The 15,486-nt window shown below is 44.0% G+C and overlaps 1 protein-coding gene and 1 long non-coding RNA gene across 2 annotated transcripts in view; one reads left to right on the top strand and one right to left on the bottom strand.

Annotated features, from left to right (window-relative positions):
• Positions 1 to 15,486, bottom strand: part of LOC138179278 (uncharacterized) — a 94,158-nt gene that overhangs the window by 68,851 nt on the left and 9,821 nt on the right. The gene's annotated exons all lie outside the window — the stretch shown is intronic.
• The window catches only part of ken (zinc finger and BTB domain-containing ken and barbie protein), a 31,517-nt gene continuing 29,296 nt past the window's right edge, over positions 13,266 to 15,486 (top strand). The window contains exon 1 of the mRNA XM_069111905.1: positions 13,266 to 15,486. This exon is cut by the window's right edge and continues 2,012 nt beyond it. The gene's annotated coding sequence lies outside the window, so the exon portion shown is untranslated.

The following is a 15,486-nucleotide window of genomic DNA, read 5'->3' as shown; positions in this document are numbered from 1 at the left end:
TGTACTCCGTTGCGTGCGTAGCCAACGATGAGATGCACGCGTATGTGTGCGATCACGCAAACGTTAGAGACGCGTATAACCACGCACCAAGTATAAGTAGGCCACGGTGCTTTCACACGATAAGACCTTATCAGAATGTACGCATGCGACTTTGCCTCTATCGTATTTTCCTCTGCCTCCTGCCTCTCCTTGCGTTTCCGTCCCCAGTTTTCCTTTCTCTCTCTCTCTCTCTCTTCTTTTTTATATTCGATTCTCCTATTCTTACTTCGGTGTATTTCCTTCCTCGTGCCTCTTGCTCTTTCCTCCTTTCGTTACAGGCACGTATTTTACGATCTCAACCCCACCACTTGTCCTCAAGCGCTTTTTTCTACTTGAAAGAAGAATTCGAAACAGATTTCGTTCTTTATCGATCTTTACAGCTGACGAGTAAAAATATTGGCGTAAGACCAGGCTTCTCTGTACAATCTTATGTAAATCTGACAAACTTGTAATCTTTTACTCAATTTTTATTGCAAAATATAACCTTGAAGTCTAAAGTTCAACCAATTGAGGACCAAACTAAACGCAACAGGATTGGAAAATAAAAATATAAATAACTTGCGTTATCGTTCTCTCAAGATACGAAAAACGTACTAAAACAATTCATAGGAACTCGCTACTGTCTATAGAAAGCAGAGGCGCGAATAGATAACTTTGATTTAAAAGAGATAAAACTAATAGTTAGTTAGTAAATTAACTAGAATAAAAGGAGACGTACAAACATGGGTCAGGAAGAAACTGAAGAAACGATGATTTCAAAACCTATATTTCACGATACTCGAGACATTAAATAGAAATCGTTTGTCGCAAAGATTATAATTGGATAATATACATTAACGTTGTTTCGCCAAAAACAGCTAAATATAGCGAAAAATTAACAAAGATAACTGTTCGGTGACAACGTTTGTCTCCTATTTCGCTATATTTCCACTTTCTTCGGCGCTTATCCCAGCAATGTGTTTCAATGTCATGTCCTTTTCTTCGTCGGCGCTCTTTAGTTTCTACCCTCACCCAGCTGCATGCACGATGGAACCCTTCCCACGCACGGAAACGAAGGATTGTAAAGGCCGCGTGAATGAAAGCATCCTGAAACGAGGCTCTCGTTTCCTTCTTCGCTCCCTTCTTTGCTCCCTTTCCTCAAGATCGTTAGGCAATGCGAGCAATACGCTTCGAAAAGAGTCGAAATACGCTCGACGCAAGATTCAGCCCGATTCCGCTCAACGTTCCTCTTTGCGAATCAGTTTATCAAAATACCGACCAAGTAACGTCGATACTGTGGCGCGATCAGCCTTTGGTATTTACGATGTACAGAAAAATGGACATAATTCTCTTTCGTTATCATCGAAACGTATCGAATATCTTTGTTTCTTCGACGAGCACGAGGAGAAAATGCCAGACGCGATGAAACTTTACGTAATCGTGTAATGATCTAGCTATCTGTAATAAGATAACGTGATATTTAGCAAATTCTATAAAATTATTGCTTTTGACATCGATTAGATACACGGTGCTGTGCAACTAAACGTCGAATCGGTTCTCTTGTTCTGATTCAGCTCGCTGTGATTATTTTCGTATCGTATGGAATTGTTTCTCGGAAATAATTATCAACTTGAATCATAAATCTAGATATTTATCTTTGTTGGAAGGAAAAAAATGGTGCACCGATGAGGAAGCGATTAATGGACTAGGTCATTACATACATATATATATATATTTAAAGAATCTAGTTTATTTAAATAAACTGTATTACACAATTATATAATATTCCTTTTCTGCGAGAGAGAAGCTCTCGGAAACAACGACCTTTTCTACGTTACTTCACAGCGAAAAGCAGAAAGAGTCATTATCTGTAACCGATTTAATAAAACATTGATTTTGTTTCGTAAATGCTTATCTACCTTCGGAATCTTTATTATAACTCATTTACGCAATCGTGCAATTACCGTTGATTTATTGTTATTTGCTGCTAATCCTTTTTTTACTTTGTCACAAACCTGATATCAAGGGGTCTTCGCCCACGAATAAATAAATAAATAATTAATCGATTAAACTTTGAAATTTTACCCTGCTTCCGTGCGTCGTAATTGTAAAGAATAAATTATCGAATAAGAAACGGTCGATGTGTGGTGTGGCCCATACGCACGTAGATCGTTCTTATATCATTCATATTTGTAATTTCTTATTCAGAGCCGACAATGCAAATTAAAGATCTAACGATGATATATTTTGCTCGCAAATCACGGTACAAGAGTCGAATGCAATTGAAGTTCTCTCGGCGTTTAGGCGTTTAAATGCTCGATAAGATCTGACGGCGTGGCGGAGGCTAGCAAAACGTTCGAAAATAATTTACGAAGCTGCAAATGACAATAAGGAAGAGCACTTTCGAGAATGGCATTCGATGCTGAGAAAATTCTCTTTTGTGAACGGGTTGTATCCAGAGCGTAGCGACGAAACGAGCTTATTCTAGAAACGGTCGATCCGTCGTTAACCCTTATTTATACCTGCTTGTATAATTAACGTTTACGACGTTTCCCGTTTACCGAAGACGAAGAGTTTTGAGTTTTAACCTCGGCGGAACTATTGCTTGACAGAGTGTTTCTTGCTTTTCATACTTCATTGACGCGTTTATGAGCTTGCGAACTGGTTGCGACGAATTCGAGCGAAGGAAAGAGTTTAAGGCCGAGAAAAATCGGTTCGAGAAATTTCCTTTCAAGGTTGCGTCTTTACAGAAATGTTAAGACTCTCCGAGAGTTGTTTTTGCTATGCTCGGCGATAACAATAACTGCCCTAAACCGTACCCGTAAACATTTCCTAGCAATAATTAAATTTTATTTTCCGACTATAGATATAGCGTCCCACGAAGGTGCTTGTACTTGAACACTTGTAGAAACATTTTACGAATATATTATGCCAACTATATAACAATTTTTTTATCACTGCCAATAATAGAACACGATTGTTATTACTATTACACGTATCAAGTTTAAAAGTATCCGAAAATGTGGCGTATACTTGACAGGGGTAGTCAAAGTATTTCAAACAGTCGATTATTCGTTAAATTAATAATCCACGATACTTAGCGAAACGATCTTCGACGCTAATGAAAGATAACGTGATATGGAATAATAGTTTGAATTTTGTCAACCTTGATCGTATAACGTGCTAAGATAATTTAACCGTTGTAAAGATTCACGGTACGAGAATGAATCTATCGCGATGAATTTTGACGAGCATCGACGGTAGAAGAGGCGCTCGCGCCGGTACAATTTTCTCCGGCGAATACGTCCCTGGATCGCATCGACGTGTTAACTCGTTGTACAAACAACAATGTAAAGACCTTGAGACCGCAGTGGTGCAAGGCATCGAATGTAAAACGTTCACATAACATTATGACATTACATAATGATCTGTAATGCCACTGCAATGCCGCGTCTGGCGTGCTCGACGACTAGATGAGAGATCAGGATCGTCTAGAAAAAAGGCAAAAAAAAAGTGCGTGTGGGATTTAACGATGTGTCAGTCAAGGTAACCATAGATCGGCCGATACGTTTATCGTTGTTATTCGTTTATCGTATCGCGGTCGACCCTCGGTCGGAACAATTACCAATTAACGCGAGGCGCCGTTCCACTGAATCCAAGCCAGAAGAAATTCTACAAAATCTCGCTCAACCGTTAGACGCGCTACTACACTCCCTGCTAACGCTTCCCACGTGTCGATCGTGTTACAACACTTTTAAATGCTGAGCAAACACCTTTTTATCTCAGTGTAATCGACAATATTCCGGATAGACGTGAAAACACCATGACCGATATGTTCAACGTTCCTGGCGAGTAGCTTGGAAAACTTTTTGTTCTACGTGATGTTATTCTGCCCGTCTCTGTTGATCGTCGGTCTATGGTTTCTAACTTCTTCGTTCTAAAGTCTAGGAAGCAACGAATAAAGCTAGATTCACGCAACAACGACACTGCAGCAAGCCCTCACACGCATCTAGTTACGTTAGAAATTTCAAATAAGAAAGTACATTTATCTTTTTTTAAGCGAGATAGCCTGTCTCGTAAGTTGTTTACACGACTTTTGCCAGATCGTTGATTCAAACGACGAGGTGAATGTAAGACACTTTTTGTACACCCAGAGATTTCACGTTAATCTAGTAATCTAATTGTATACGCGTAGACAGTCCGTGTATCATTCGCACATAATTTGCCGGTGTCAGTTCTAGATTCACGTACAATCGCGTAACAAATCATACATTAACAAGATGGCTATCAGGATGAAAATTCCGCGGAGTAACATTTATCTGCAATCAGGTTCGCTATTTTTCACGAAAGACTCGTTTCGAGTCTCGTTGTACACAGTTCGCGCTCGATACCGAGATTGCATCATCTTTGCTGTTCGCGTCGATTTTTTCCTCGTTTTCTCTCGCAACCAGTCAACTATTGTTTCCCGAAGCTACCGGTCTATTCAGGAATACGTTTATTTTTTTCCTTTCCTCCGAGCGAAACAGAGGACTCGATGCGTACGCGCGTGGACGTAAACGCGCGCTCACGCGGACCTGCGTTTTCCGCTTTGGAAAGTCGACGGCTTCCTGCTATTATCCGAGCACGTCCATGGAAAAGGGACTGTTATCAGCCGTCGTTAACTCTAACTCGACGTTGAAAGATTCGTCACGAACCGCCGTGTGTATACCTCGGTTCTTTTCATACGCGATTGTACGGCCCGCGTCCCGACGTACAGCTCCGTGGAATCGCCGCCATGCCTGCAAAAATCACCGATACGATAACGACCACGAGGACATCGTGAAATTCCCAATTGCGTAAGAAACGATCGTATCGGACGTTCCTTCGGCTTCCTTCCTTCGGCTTCCTTCCTTCGCTAGTAGCTTTTATGAAACCGCTTTCCGTGTTTCTCCGTCCAACCACTTGAGACGCTAATTTAGAAAATTATACGACGAACCGTATCGGGCAACGATGCAACAGACGCGCATTTCTGTGAACAACTGTACGTGCAAAGTAGAAGGTTACCGCATGACATCAGCCTACTCTATTGCTACACTCTATTACTTCGTTGCCCGCGATGATAGCACAGCCGAGTTTTCTTCTGCTACCGACGATAGTTGAGATGCTCGGAGAGTAACGGAAGTCACGCAAGACACGATCAACGACAAAATGGATCGATTTTAAGCGTAATCCATTAGCGTAGTCGCGAATACTCGCGAATAGATACTCCGCCAGTGATCCGAATGAAGGGCCCGGTAAAAGTACGGATGGAAAAATGACGGAACACACGGGAATGTGCGGGCATACGCGTGCGAATGGATCAATTTTACTCGTGCGCTTTGTGCGAAATGTAAATGCATGGAGCAGGTTGAATGGATAGAAATATGACGTAACAGATGCAAGTACAATACCGGTATACTAAGAATCGTTTTACGACTCGAAACGAATTTATGAATAATAATTTAGTCGACTGGATGGTAAAATGTTCAGCTATTTGGTTATTTTTTACCGCGAGCAAAGAATGAAACAATGTCTTGGTGTCGTTGTGGAAAAAAGAGCATTTAGCATGACAGAAACGATACGTAATTTCGCAAACAACGAAAACCAAGTGCATAAATAGATGTACCCACCTGTCTGCTAGCTATTATTAGAACGTTTGAGAAAACAGGCATTCCACTTTATCTAGAAAGAAGCAATTTCATGCGTGCGTTCTTACGTTCCAATTCGCTCAGGCATTGCATCGAACAAATCGCACATGTCTTTTGATATGTAAATGCATGTGTAAGGTGCAACTAATTTTATTTTACAATATGTTTGATAAATAATTGCTACAAATTGATCGTTGAACAAGAAAAATGTATTATCTTGAAGTAAATAATAAATCAATAACGTCGACGTACCAGGTCTCTCACACGATATCGTAAGTGACGGGGTTATCGTCGTACTCGAAATTCCATGAGAATTTTAATACCAATAGATACAGAGTATTATTATAGTAGACAGAAAGTACTCGTAGGTAGAAAACAACGAAGATCGATTTATCTGCGTCGAAAGTTCGTAAAACAACGACCTAAAGTGACGCTATGGATCTCCTTAAAATTTTATCAAACGACGCGTCCACGATAATGCAAAAATACCTATCAATGTTAGCACTCTCTGCATACGCTTACACAACCTTGTTCTGATTTTAGACCGAGCCGTATCTTTCCACGGAGAAGCATAAGCATTTTTTCATTAGCTACTGCGATACTTATCGTGGCATTGCGCGACAATTAGAAGAATCTCTCTCGTTTCGTTCCAGTCTTCTCGTTGTTGCACGCCAGTTCCTGGACCGCGGATTCTATTAAGCGTGCGTAATTTTCATGCCGTCCATATGCGAATGTATAATTAAATTTCCCAGGTAGAAGTATTATGCTAAACTTTGTAATCAATTACGAGAAACCGAGACAGAGATACCTCGAGCAGGAAGACAAAGCGCCATAAATGACGTAAGTTCGCTCAGACGATCGAAGTAGGATGGAAAGGTTTTTTCCTCGAATCCTAATGGGGCGCGGCCGTTTCGCGAGACTCGAAGAAGAGCTTGTTTTTCTCATTTTCCAAATCATCGAATCGCTAGGTTACGAAACCAACAGACAATTAATTCGAAGCATTTCCTGCAAAGGACACTGGATATTCCCGCCCCCAAATTATCGGCTACTTGCTAATTTTAAACATAATCTTCGTTACATTAGATCTGTAATAACACGTTTAAAAGGTTCATTTTTCTTATACCATTAATAAATATCCATTTCGTAGTTACGACATCCATTTATCTTTATTCTAAGTGCGTTACAAACGTATGTAACATACGTACGTAGAAGTGTGTGTTATGCAATCTTGAACGATGTTTAGACCGATAACAAGATTTTTACAAATTTTTGGAAAAATTTCCAGCTTTGTAACAATCTACTTTATAAATAAAACTATGATCGGCTTTTACTCGCGAACTTTAGACGTACCGAAAGAATTGCAGATTTTCGAATTACGAACATTTACTAACGAGCCTTTCGTCGACCAAGTGCATATCTACCAAACGAAGCTCGTGTGTGACGCTTGTGAAAATAACGTACAACGAGTAAGCGCAACAAGTAACGATACCAGATATGCAATTAAGCAAACAAACAAATTGATTATTTTTATCGATTCCGAAGGACGGGTCGAAATAACGTCGACGACGATCGATTGATTCTGTAATACCTCTTTTAAATCTCTCGTATCTGCGGCGAATCATTATGCAATTAAAGCAAGAGAATTTATCGATGACGTTGAGCGCATACTTGTATATTCGCGATCGAGCATGAGTATCGACATACCGGTAGAAAATCGTGCCCAAGAAATCGTCCAAGATGAGTACGACTAGTTGTTAACTGTGCGCGCAAGTTGTAACGATCGAGCAGGCAACCTTGAAACTGGCCACCACCTCCAGCTTCGTCACCTCTATCACCTACACCAGCATCGCGTAATGTGCATCGGTGTTCGAACTACCGGTCGGTAGCAACTAGCGGTAGCAACAAGAGCAAGCATCACCGACGCGCGTTCGCCGTCTCTTCCGAGGCAGCAACGATGGAAGCTCGACAGGCAACGATTCAGCAACGAAGCGTGCAGCATCGGCTAGAAGAGAATGAGAGGAGAAAGGGAGGGTCCGTATCGTTGGAACGACCAAAGAAAGATCCCTCCCTTTCCTTTCCTTTTCCTACGACTCCTCCTCCTCCACTTCCTTCGCCGTCCATCGCAGCCCTCTCGCGCGTTCACCCTCTCTCTCTTTCTCTTCCTGCCTCCTCACGCGCTTTCTTGCTTCACCCTCCGTCACGGGAAGCAAACCGGATTCGCAATAAAACGAGTCACCTCGAAATATACGAGACCAACGAGGATCTAACCTATACGGTCAAACTGGATCTCCGTCTTTCTATTTCTCATTCTGCATTCTCCTTCCCTATCTCCCCTCCCCCTCCCTCTCACTCTCACTCTCTCTCTCTCTCACTCTTCGACATTCTCACTCATTCTCTCTTTCGACACTCTCCTTCTCTCTTTCTCGCTCTTTCTTCTCTCGTCCCCCTTTTCATGCCGTTCCGTTGCACCTTCGTCCCCGCTTCTCCCTTCCCATTTCACGGTTTTCTTCTCTCTTTCTTTCTCGTTTCGCTGAAACTTCTTTCCCCTTCTGGTTCGATTCGAGTGAAAGGGACAAGGAAAGAAGGAATGGCTAGAGCTGCGTCGCGTCGTGTTGTGAGAAAGGTGCAAGTACGACGGTCGGCGACCATCTCATGGGACGAGGTAGCAGTAAGGAGAGTTAGAAAGGAGAGTCCGACAGGGGGAGAGAGAAGGAGAGAGAAATGGACGGAGAAAAAGACGGAGCGAAGGAGTTAGGAGTAGGGTGAGACCGTCTCACGAAAGAGACCAAGCGGTCCAAGGGTGTTGTTCCATAATTTCTGTGCATAGTGCCGTGTCAACGGAATTTCTGTTCTTTTACGCTGCCTGTGACAGAAGGAGACTGATACTTTCGCGCGTGCCGTTCCAACTATATAACGTATACACGTTCGTAAAGAATTACGTCGAGAGACAGACTGCGTTGAGCAACGTTCATAGAAGATTATGTATTGCGTGAAATATCAAATCGCGGACGCAACAGTTAGAAATTTTAAGCATGGAAATGGTGGCTGCGGGGAAACGCTATCGCACGAAAGACCTTTCGATTCCGCCGTGGTAAAGAGTTGAATTCGTTTTACCGGTCGACAACGACTCGACGACTGGAGTAGGCTGTCCTAATTATACATATACCGTCGCATGAGTCAGGCGGGGAAAAGAATTTCTAAGGTGATAAGATTGTGCAGATAGCGAGAGAAATGTTTGCTCACCACCTATGTACATGGTCGACGTTAGTAGTTTATAGTTACGAGTCTCTGTCACGACTTTCAACTAGACGAATTCAATGTAGAAAGCAACGGCAAGGTAGAAGTTCACCAAGCAATTTGCGCGGCATCTGTCGGCTTTTCCTCCATTGGTTATACGATGAAACGAAGAATACTACGCTGTGATACATAACGAGCAAGACGAATGCAAATTAAGCAAAAACCGAAGGAAGCGAATAATGGCAAAACGCAGATCTCGATGGTACAGTGGAAAACAAAGAAGAAATTGCGAAAAAAATAGCAGAGCGTTTAATTGCATGCGTGCCGAGGTAGAAGAGGACCTTGCAACTTTTCTCTCTTTTCTACGTTCTTCTTTCTCTCTCACTTCCTTCTTCCCCTCCACTTCCTTCTATCTTTCGCACGTAATGATAAACAGCCGAGTGTTCCCTGTAACGATTACGCAAGGCGTTTGGCCTTCTCGACGCGCTTTTAATTTAGACCGCACCATAAATAAATAAATAGTATCGAGCTCGATAACTCGACGCCAGGCGGTAACGGGCCGAGTCCACGAGACTGCGCGCGAATTAATTAATTTCTCGCAATTACGCCGACGTAGATAGCACGGGTAAATATTTAACGTAACGTACGACGGCTTCTTGCAAGAGAAAGAAAGATGGGAAGAAGAACAGAGGAAGAGTTTACCTTTTACGCTTTTACGTTCGTTCATTCGAAAAATCGTCGTCAATTTTTCGATAATCAACGTGAAATAATCGATCGTGTGAACGATGATTAACCTGACATTTAACGTTGATACACCTCCGGCAAACGCATCGCTACCGCTCGGACTTCTTTTTATCGACTGTCGAAACGATTGAACCACGTAATCGCGGTTCAACGTTGGATTCAATTGATTAAGACGGCGTTACCAAGTTACCACGCTCATATTTGTCCAAAAGGTCATCGATTTCTCATCGATTAGCCACTAAATTATCAAGCGAGAGGATGACATTTTTAACGCAGGTGGAACACGGTAACGGGCCTGTTCAACGTCTTCCAGCACTTACTATTAAATCACGAAATAAATCGAACGAGGCCGACGGCAGTTCGTACAACTCGAACAAAGCAACGTACTGACATTTTCACGTTATTCCGGCTCCGATTATTTTATTTCAAGGCTCCCTCGATCTTTGCTTTTTGTTATAGCCGCAAGTACTTTATTCGATCGAAGAAATCGAATTAACACGTATGTCATACGACTTACTCGTGATTAACGATAGATCTACCAGGGGCACCATGGAGGTCATCGATGATTTAAATTAAATAAGCAGTCTATTCGTACAGTTTTCAATATTCGTAATTACGCTGACGCCAAGTACCAAATGCTCTAGAAAATGCTGAAACAATGTTGGTTGTTGTAGTCTGTATACCCCTGGATCGAGGGTACACGCGGTATTACATATATGTAGGAACACGCTAATGTAAATCACTCCTTTAAACAAAAGCATTCGACTCGATTGTTTCTCGTAACGTAGGCACACATGGCACGACTAAAAGATACAAACTTACTTACGTATTTGTTGGTAATTTTTCACAAATTAACGTTGCAATGTACTCGTGATGTATATTGTCGAATTCATCTCGAAATGTATAATAAAGTGACGACAGTAACAACTGCACCGTTTAAAAAAATTACGTCGTTATTAAAACAACATGTATATAATGTAATAACAATGAAAATAAAAATCAAAATGTTATACGAACAACAAGGCTACCAAATCAAAATGACCGGTACCAGATCTTTTTTTACCCGGTTAGAAAGCATGCAAGTCTTTTTATTAATATTAGCGTTTATTGTTATCGAGATAGGAACATAATCACATATACTTGGATAGTTTCGTATCGTTTTAATTTCAACCGACTGTATATTACATACACGTACAAGTAGCTACGTATTAGTCGGTAGTAATAGCGTTGAGTTTCTTCCATGAAAGAAACACCGACTTTCGTATAAAATATTCTCTTGCATTTTCGATACTTAAGAATATAACGCGTATATATATATTTAAATCGGACATACTATATACGCATCTTACAAAATCTTACGTATGATGCTAAAAAAAGCGACAACGTTCCCACGTAATACGTAAAACATGCAAAATTCGTCCGACAGTCAACGTGTTAATACGGTCGGACTATGTTTCGTGGCGAGAAAGAGCATAGGAAGAGTTTATCGCGGCGAGGAGCTGAACGCAACACATATCGCATCAGCTGTTTCTCGACCTCCTTTCGGAGCGTCCCCCGAGCGAAATTCGTCTACCGCTCTAAGTATAGCCAGCCGCTGCGCTGCCGTAATCTCCGGACGCGTGCACATCGTTGACCGAATCTACGAATGGCATTAGCTGCGGGTACGCCTGTCCCCTGCTATCTGACTAGAGAAAGAGGAACGATGAAACAATCGCATACCTGGTGCACCGACTCGAATTCAAGCCACACCAGTCGGCCATGAAATTCTTTCGAAGAATGTTTATAAATAGTCCCAATGAAAAGTAAAACGTTCACGAGCTAAAGCTTTCGTTAATGAAACAAACGCGCGGCGTACAGACGGCTGACACGAATCGCGACAATGAATGAAAAAACATCGCTGAAAAGCTTCCGCTCGTTTTTCGTAGACCCGATTCGGAATAACGAGAGTTCCCTTGCAACTTTTACGATGCTTTGTGACGCGTAATTATCGATTCGAAGCAACTACCGCGCAAAGCTGCGAATGGACCATCGGACCATTCTAAAAAATTCGAATTGCAGCATAGTAAGCAAGTAAGTCTTTTGTAAACGATCGAAGCATGGAACGGACCGTGTACAAACGGACAAATAAGCAGAACCGGTTAATCCGACGATAAGAGCGGTTAAAGATGCTCGTGTCACGAGCTAAACTCGTAATCAAAGTAAACGCGGAGGAAGCTCGAAGCAGTAGGTGTTTACCAGCGAGTCATTCAAGCATTTCACTATCGATCACGGCTGAAAGCGTTTCCGATGCATAACTAGAGCAACGACATAATTCTTCGGATGAAAAAGAGTACGCGCGACGGTCGCGCGCTCGAACCGATTGGATGGAACGGCCGGTCGCGGGCCATACGTTTTTAAATGGGAAGAAAGCACGTGGGAGTGATAGGTGAACGAGAGGAGAATAGGCTACGGGTTGGAAGGTCGGCGAAAGAAACGAGAGAGCGATCTGGAGCCTAGAGAGGGATTTACAGGAAGGAGGAAGGGGAAGGAAGAAGGGAGGCGGTGAAAACATAACGTTCTATCTCCTCGGTTCGCGAGAGACTGAAAAGACGCGCAAGCGCGTTTGCTCGTTCGCATAGACCAGAGGATCGAGGCGGAGTGAGAAAAGAAGCGGGAAAGACAAAGAGTGGGAGTGGGACGGATCGAGGGAGGGCAGTGAAAAGCAAAAGATAAAGTTTCAGCCGGTGATAAAGAAAGACAGAATAATAGAGGGAACGGGACAGAGATTACAGAGATAGACATGGTGGACACAGGAGGAAAAGGCTCACGGGAGGACGCACAGAAAGAACGGAAATGTTGGGTCGCAAAAGACGGGGTGAGAGAGCTCGGGTCGTAGGGAAGAGGAGGAAGGAAATGAAACGAAATGAAAGAAAGAAAAAAAAAAAAAAAAAGAAAGGGTAAAAGAAAGAACGAAAGAACGAAAGAAGGAAAGAAAAGGAGAGGCGCGCAAGGGTCTGCGAAGCTCTCTCGCTCCATTCTTACGTATTACGTGCACGAGCACGAGCGGAGCCTTGTATTACACCATTATCGTGACAAAGAAACTCGCTATTCGGCCGCATCCGAGCAACGAGGACGAGAATAAAGAGTATAGAGTGGTTGCGATTTTCGCGTGTGCGTTCGTACGTGTGCACACTACCGAACGATATGGACATATGCGCTCGTCTAGACGGAGAAACGAGAAAGAAAAGATGAAAAACAGAGAAAGAGAAAAGAAGAACGTAGAAGGGAGTGAGACAGGGTGGGTGGCGAGAGGGGAAGTGGGAGGGGGGCGGGAGGGAGAGAGAGAGAGGAAGAGAAGAAGACGGAAGAAATGAAGACAGACGAAGTCTGTACTCTTATCGTACGACAGTTCGTGCATGTGCATCGAGGAACACAAACACACAGGTTCCACACGTGAATCGTGGCGCGCGTACTTGCACACAATGTTGAGTAACATAAATGTGCACGGAAGGAGCAACACCTCACAAACGAGGCCTAGGCAAGAGAGCTATTTGTAATGTAATAGTGAGAGCACCAGTGGGGAAAGGGAGAGTGGAGGAAGGTGGTGGTAGGTGGTGGGGCAATGGTGGGAGGAAAGAGTAAGCGTAGGAAAAAGATAGATAGAGGGAGAGCGAGTAAGAGAGGAAGAGAGAAGAGAAGAGGTGCCACTCGACGAGGAACCAATACTACGGTCTCTTTACAAACGAACTCACGAGGCTCGCGAGGCCTCCTCTCTAGCGTGAGTATTCCGCCGGGAGTTCTCGAGAGAGAGAGAACCGTGCTTTTCGGACCCTCAACCCTTTCTGGGCTCGTCTGTAAGCCACGGGGCCCACCTGGCCTCTTCTCTACCACCACCACCACCACCGCAGAGTCACTACTACCACCGTTACCATCATCGTCACTGTCACCGTCCTGCCACGCTCCGATCAGTGGACGGTATATACGCACTCGTTTCAAGCGGAATTCGTGTACCACCACTACTATCGGATCGCATCAACCACCACCATCGTAACCACCACCACTACCATCACTACTACCACCACCACCACCACCACCACCACCACCACCACCACCACCACCACCACCACCACCGTAGTCACTCGTCGACTGCCCAGTCTACCTCTCTTCGCGTTTACCTAGGACCAGCCAGAGAAAGAGAAAGAGAGAGAAAAAGCCAAGTATCATACGCAGAACGGAGATAGAGGTAGAGATAGAGATAGACAGATAGTTAGAGAGACAGAGAGAAAGGGAGAGAGTAAGAGAGAGAGAGAGGGGGAAAAGAGAGAGAGAGAGGGAGGGAAAAGAGAGCGAGAGGGGGGAGAAAGAGGAAAAGAGAAAGAAGGAAAGAGTGAGAGAGCGTGAACAGCACAGAGAGTAAGAGAGGGTCTCGGGTTTGCGCAAAAGTTACGACGGAGCGAGGAGCAGTGAGACACACCGCGGAGACCGGAAGAGACCCTCTCTCCCTGAAGAAGTCCTCCGGCGAAGTGAGAAAGAGAGAGAGATCACGCGCGAAAAACATACATCGTGTCGATCGAACGTGTCGTTTCTGTGTATGACGTGCGTGTGTGAAACGCGTGTGTAGTGAGACAAATTTCGTGAAAGTCAACGACGACATTGTTAACGTTTCGTTTCTATCGGTGATCGTGCTCACGATCATCGTCGTCGTCATTGTTGTCGTGGTCGTCGTAGTCGTTGTCGTTGTCGTGGTCGTGGTCGTGATCGTTGCCGTCGTTCGCCGCGAGTCTTCGTCGGGAGGCCACGTGGCCTCTGGTTGCTCCTATCTACCGGATTTCCATGGGACTGTGTCGACACGATCGGACATCGTCCGCACCGTGAATTTTCTTCGGCTTTTTATATCGTGGTATCTGAAAACGAGTGGCACAACACGTCGTTATCAGTGCGATCCGAGTGCGCGTTCCTGCCGAACGAAAACACCGGACACGTGCTCATCCGCACGTGCTTTCGTCGACGCACGTGCTCTTTAGGCAAGTCCGGTGACGTATATTAAACGAGCTTTTCGGGGATTTCGGAAGAATGTCAACGGTTTAAGCGGATCGCGATTGTGCATCGTCGGCATCGATACGACGATACTTAAAATCGCAGGAATTGGAACTGTGACACAGGGAAAGCGAGAGAGAGAGAGGGAGAGAGAGAAAGAAAGAGAAAGAGAGAAAGGGGTAAAGAAAGGAAGAAATAAAGAGAGAGATAGCCGAGACAGCTGGGGAAATTGTGAAATCGTGAAAGGATCCGAGCGAAAGGAAGAGAAAGGAAGGGAAAGGTGGAGAAAGGAGAAAGAAGAAGGTGGAAAGGAGGAAAAGAAGAAGAAGAAGAAGCTTCGGAAGAGCAAAGAGCGAGACTCGGTGCTTGGTTGCCGCTTACGTACCAAGCAAGAGCGGGCTGCGTTGTGTAAGAGCTGAAAGTAAAAGTTGAAACCGCCGAGTTGGGCTCGCGGGAGCGCGTGCGGAGCGCGCTAAAATCCGATCCTGTCTCGTAGGCTGGGCATAGCCGAATATCTCTGCCTCTCTCTCTCTGTCTTTCTCTCGGTGGCTTTCGGATTTGGTCCCACCTTCGAGCTGTTTCTCTTGGACGTGTCTCCTAAGCGAGAGTCGATCGCGGGCACCATTCCCGCGGAAGGAACACGGTGATTGTCGGGAACTCGAACAGTGGAACGCACGAAACGGAACGAAACGAAACGAAACGAAACGAGACGAGACGGAAAACGGGAGCAAGAAAAGAAGTGTGCAATTGTGTAACAACATTTCTAGTCCGCTGCTTCGTGAAATCTGTGTCTAATTCCGATTAG

Source organism: Bombus flavifrons, chromosome 4 (genome assembly GCF_040668555.2).
Source record: "Bombus flavifrons isolate JBK064 chromosome 4, iyBomFlav1_principal, whole genome shotgun sequence".
In the NCBI taxonomy this organism is placed as follows: domain Eukaryota; kingdom Metazoa; phylum Arthropoda; class Insecta; order Hymenoptera; family Apidae; genus Bombus; species Bombus flavifrons.
The sequence above is the reverse complement of the archived record's forward strand: the minus strand, read 5'-3'. Positions and strand labels throughout refer to the sequence as shown.